Source organism: Rattus rattus, chromosome 8 (assembly GCF_011064425.1).
Source record: "Rattus rattus isolate New Zealand chromosome 8, Rrattus_CSIRO_v1, whole genome shotgun sequence".
Taxonomy (NCBI): Eukaryota; Metazoa; Chordata; class Mammalia; order Rodentia; family Muridae; genus Rattus; species Rattus rattus.
The window spans coordinates 45,510,660-45,516,485 of NC_046161.1; the positions used below are offsets into that span (position 1 = coordinate 45,510,660).

Genomic DNA, 5,826 nt, shown 5'->3' on the forward strand with positions numbered 1-5,826 from the left:
TCTCCCAAGGATCCGGACCCCGCACTGGGCGGAGTCCAGGAGGGCTCAGAGTCGTTGGTTGCTCCTCCACCTCCTGGGACGTCACTGCGGGGAAGGCAGCCCCTTTGGCTGGCCCGCCCCCAACGTCTAGTGCTCCAGTCTCCAGAAACTGCAAACTCAGGGGGAATAACCAACAGAAGGGGCTCGCTCTTTGCAGAGAGAGAGAGCTGACCAGGGAGATTCTGAGTTTGCCTAAGAGAAAAACCCCACTATTTCTCAACTCCCGGAAGGTAGAAAGCAGGTACTGTGTCTTCTCACAGTATCACCTCTTGACCTCATCACCACACAGCTCGAGTGGACCAAAATAGCAGAACCCCTACTTACACCACAGCAAACTTCAGACCACAGCAGCGAACGAACTTCAGCAAGAGAGAAGCAGATTCTCAGGCAGGCTGTGTGACTTCCGTTTCAGATGAGGGAGACCTTCAGCAGAAGCCAGGTCTCAAGCAGAAAGCCATTTTGCTTTGTGTAGGACACCTATTGGGAGATAGGAGTGCTTTGGTGGAGTTTAGCGTTTGGTGGACATAAAGAAGACTCCTGTAGCCAAGAGTGATCCTATTCTCCCTACACAGGAGTTCATAAGTAACCTAAGTGTATGGTCCCCTTTACACTCCCACAATAATGTGTTTACCTTTGTGTTCTCAAATACATTCACGCAGTAGAGCCAGTCTCCTATCAAAAATCTATTAAGTAGAAAGCTGAGTTCTTTGCCCTTTCTGGTACACTATGGTACTGTGAGGCATAGCAGAAACCACAGCTGCTTTAGAGCCTTCTGGATTTTGGTCCTACTTTGCACGTGTTTACCTATTTATCTAACTTTTCAGCAGAGCAGTCAGAAAAGCAGAGAAGGGGCCTGAGAGATGGATCAGTGGTTAAGAGCAGTCCTTACTCTTGTGTAGGACTGGGTTCAATCCCACACCGGTAGTGGCTCACAATCAACTGCACCCTCCAGTTCCAGGGTTCTCCTGCCTTCTTCTGGCCCAGAGTGCACATGTGGTGACTCTGCACATACATGCAGGGAAAACACCCATAACACATAACATGCAAATAAACGTTTTAAAAAGCAAAGCGGTGATGCTCCCAGGGTTTTTGAAGTGCTGCAGTTCTAGACACAGGCCTGGGATTTAAAGCAGGAGGGGTGGGGAAGGATGTGTCTCAGCTCCAGCTGAGACTGTAGCAGAGCTGTGCAGCTGCAGAGGCCCAGCCCCAACAGGGACTGCAGCCCTTTCCTGTGTTAGATTATCTCACACAGCAGCCATTCTTTCCAGAATGTCACCCCAGCAAAGCAGCTGTTGTGATGGTAAACCTGACGTGGTGCCTGATGTCCCATCTGAAATGCTGCATTTCCTCGGTGTCTGTGTGGGTCGTTGGCGGGGCACTTTCATCATCATATTTCTTTTGATGGCATTAATCACTGCCTTAGGAGTTTTGTGATGGTTTGTCAAGACAAATAACGAATGAAAAGGTGCAGTTATATTTGACTTAATGTCAAAGCAAGTGATTTATTTCTAACATTACAAGATCTGTTTCACTCAGGAAACTACCACGTGGTTTCAATAATCGTGTCTTGAGTTCTCCTTCTTCACACTTGACTTTGGTCCCACATTAGGGGCTTTGTCGCATATGCAATAATTGAGTGTAGTGGCATACAGTAAGGACCCCAATACTTCCCACCTCCCAGGATACATATCTGTTAGATTTGTATGTGCTCAGCCCAGGAATGGCACTGTAGGAGGTGTGGCCTTGTTGGAGAGATGTGTCACTGTGGCCGGGGCAAGATCATCTGAGCTGCCTGGAAGGCAGTCTTCCACTTAGCAGCCTTTAGATGACTTAGAACTCCTAGTTTCTGCCTGTACCATGCCTTGCCTGGATGCTGCCATGTTCCCACCTTGATGATAATGCACTGAACCTCTGAACCTGTAAGGCAGCCCCAAATTAAATGTTGTCCCTTTATAAGACTTGCCTTTCCCACGGTGTCTGTTCACAGCAGTAAAAACCTAATACCCTTTATTGTGCTGATATAGTTCTCCTTACTAAAAAGGTAATATGTTTCCCTACACTATGAGACTTGATTAGTCAATGGAATAAACTAGGACTTTGAGCCTACAGCAGAAAGACCCTTTTCTGTTTTACTTATCCTCTTTTGTCTTCTGAGAGGAGCATGCCTCAGATATCCTACTGGTCCAGGAATGTCCCCAAGAGGGTGGTATGTGAGGTAGGCTGCCCAGTCCAGACTTTTAATGGCCTGACTCCAGACCTGTCAGAGCCTGAGCTGACCTCGTATGAACTCAAAAGATTGCTCTGGAACTCCTTGTTAATCAGTACTGTTGTAGTAATAACAACCTGTTATTCCTGCCAATGCAGGCATGTGTCACTGTGGGATGGCCAGTTGACAGGAAAACTTATAATGTGTAATTTTTCTTGGAAAAATTTCTTTGACCCAAGATCCATTGCTCAGCTTGATGAGCTTAGAGTTAATTAAGAAACCAGTTAAAAATCACAAGTTTCGCATTTTGGGATATTCACACATATATAATAAGATTATTTTGGTGATAGGACGTTATTTTGAACCCAGAATTGTTTCCTATACATCTTATAACACAGCCTGAAAGTAATGTTCTGCAATACAATGTGATTTCTGTGTTTTGTGGGGTGCATATATGCACACACATGTGTATGTGCCTCTGTGTGTGTGTGTGTGTGTGTGTGTGTGTGTGTGTGTGTGTGTACTTATGCATGATATATGGAGGCCAGACACTGACTTTGGGTGTCTTCCTCCACTTCTTATTTCGTAGGTACTCTACTTCTCATATTATTCCTTGAGACAATATCTCTGCTGAATTTGGAGCTCACCAATTGTCTAAATCAGAGGGCTAGTGAGAGCCATGTCACCTCGACAGATCCTCCAGGCTCTGTCTCCAAATCTGGGGTTACAGGTGCTGACCCTGGATTCCAGATTTTTATGTAGATGCTAGGGATCCAGACATAGGTTCTCATGCTCATGTGAGAGGCACTCAGGGCCACTGCACCGTCTCCTTAGCACCGTCTACAATACTTTAATGTGTCTGTGTATCCAGGTCTACTGAAGACACATCTTCTCCTTGTGATGGTATACCAGCACTCCAAAACACTTGTGAACTTTGGATACTCAACTCCTTTCTGATTTTAGGATTTTGGGTGATGGCTGCTTAACTTGTCATGTGTTTACATGGGGATTATAATCCTAGGGTAAACCAGTGCTTGGCCTGTGGAGCAAACTGTCTTCCTTTTAGCAATGAAAGAATCCCTAATGAATCTGGGATCCGAGGAAAAGGTACTAGTTATGTGATTTAAAACTTCAGGCTTCGACGACCTGTTGTCAGTCTTTACCAAAGTCACCTGTGTGAGAAATACTTCACTGTGACAGCATACAGACGATGTCTTCTATTCTCGACATGCAGAAGGGACAAATCCTTCACTGGTTGCTCTCCAGTGTATGCAGAGGTGGGCTGTCAATAGGGTACATACGACACGGCTGGCCAAGTCCACTTTTCAGAGACCCAGCAGTAACCCAACTCTGGCTTCGGGCCTGTTCTACACATGGGAGAAGCCAAATTTTGGAAAAGGGGTGTTTTTAGGAGAAGGCTTTAAGTTTTTAAGAATATTTGTTTTATTATTTTTACAAATAGTACCCACATCAGGACTCATATGGAGCCCTTATTCCTGTTTATTTTTTTTTCTTTTTTTATTGATTTTTAAAATTTACATTTCAATATTATTCCCTTTCCAGTTTCCTGGACATAAGCCTCATCCTGTCCCCCTTTCCCTCTTCTATAAGGGTGTTCCCCCTTATTTTATTTATTCATAATACAAATAAATATATACATTGTGGAAACACACTTCAAGTGAAACAAAAACCAGGAATTTGGGATGATTAAGAGGAGAAAGATGATTAAGGCATGATGTCAGACATAATAGTATGCAGTAAATAAGCTAGACACAAATATTCAGTAACTGACAAAACACACTGTAGTCTGAAATTTTAGTTTCCTCTATTTTTTCATGAATGTTCAGTAATTGTCAAATTCCTGAGAAACTGCACATCATTTGCCTACTGATCCTGATGGAGGTATAACTTGCTTTAAGGGTGTACACACGTCAGTACTTGCTACCATATGCCAATCAGATCATTCCAAGGCTTTGACTTCTTCTTGGTCCTTCAGGTCTGACTCTGATAAAACTTCCCTGTAGGCAACAAAAAGAATCGATTTCTACACCCACAAAAAAATGCGGTCCTCAGAGTCACAACATGATGGGGGCAAGACTTTTGAAATTCCCCAGTAGGTAGCATTGTGGATTCTAAATGTGTATTAAGGCTTATGACCACGTATGAGACGAGAGAAATGGTAATTACATGGGGGGTGTGATGTCACAGGCAAGAACCATGGCCTCTTGCTGAGGGAACATACTCCTGAGAGTTTATCATCAGTGACTGACTTGATTAGTATTTCCCTTTCCTCCATCCTCTTTGAAAGTGAAAGCATCACCAGGGTGAATACTAAGTCTATTGCGGTTAGATCATTATCATGTTCTACTCTCTGCTAGGAAGGACATAGGTTATTCCGAGAAGGTCTATTAATGAGTGAGAGATTGTAAGCCTGTATCACCATGTGTAGAAATTTGGGGCAGAATGGACAAAATTTAAGAAATGTTTGTATAAGTTAATGGACAGTATTAGGGGCATTAATGTCCAAATTAGCTAATACTTAACTATGTACTATTCCAGATTTAATATATATATATGTATATATATATATATATGTATATAATTTTTTTTTCTGAATCCCATATCCACTTAAATTGGGCAATCCAATTTCTCCTGGTGCTTACAGTATATTTACAGGCACAGAATGTGCTATTGCCAAAAGGATAGTACACACAGGATCCTTAAGTTTGGAGGGAGATTTCATGGTGGAATGGAAAGAAACCCAGGCTTCAGGACTGATGAGAATACATTATAAAAAATTAAGTGAGGATTTAAAATTACCTTCTTAACCTTGACTCTGGATCATGGAATTGAAATAATCTAGCCAGCAGATAGCTAGGTCTATGATAACTTGGGTATTAGCATTCCCTTTTACAGGGAGGAGATCATAAGACCCTTAGGAGTCCTTTAGGAAAACCTTTCTGGGATTCTATGAAATACTCCCTTGGGCCTAAATGTTAAATTCTGTAAGAGGAATAAAGCTTGTTTGGAAAACCAGGCATGGTTGTACACCTTTAGTCCCAGCACGTAGGAGGCATAGGCAGAAGAGGCAGGCGGACTTCTGAGTTCCAGGTCAGCCAGGTCTACAGAGTGAGTTCCAGAACAGCCAGGACTACAAAGAAACCCTGTGTCAAAAAGCAAATAACAAAAAGCTGGTTTGGGATGGGACTTTATTTCATTGGTACTGTTGCTTCTAAATCACTTCTGCTCTAGTAAATGATCCCAGTGAACTCTTTATTTTCTAAAAGTTATCTGTTTGTTGTAAAATATTGAACTTGTGCCAATCAACAAGGATAGTAACACAATATTCAGTAAGAGTGCACGCTGGCCCGAGGCACCCAGACATGTTTGTTTTTCTTTTTTTTTTAATTTTTTTTTATTTTTATTATTATTAACTTGAGTATTTCTTATATACATTTCGAGTGTTATTCCCTTTCCCGTTTTCCAGGCAAACATCCTCCCCCCTCCCCCTTCCTTATGGGTGTTCCCTCCCAACCCTCCCCCATTGCTGCCCTCTCCCCAACAGTCTAGTTCACTGGAGG

At 42.8% G+C, this 5,826-nt stretch overlaps 1 protein-coding gene across 1 annotated transcript in view; it reads left to right on the top strand.

Annotated features, from left to right (window-relative positions):
• Positions 1–5,826, top strand: part of Btg4 (BTG anti-proliferation factor 4) — a 67,338-nt gene that overhangs the window by 16,438 nt on the left and 45,074 nt on the right. The gene's annotated exons all lie outside the window — the stretch shown is intronic.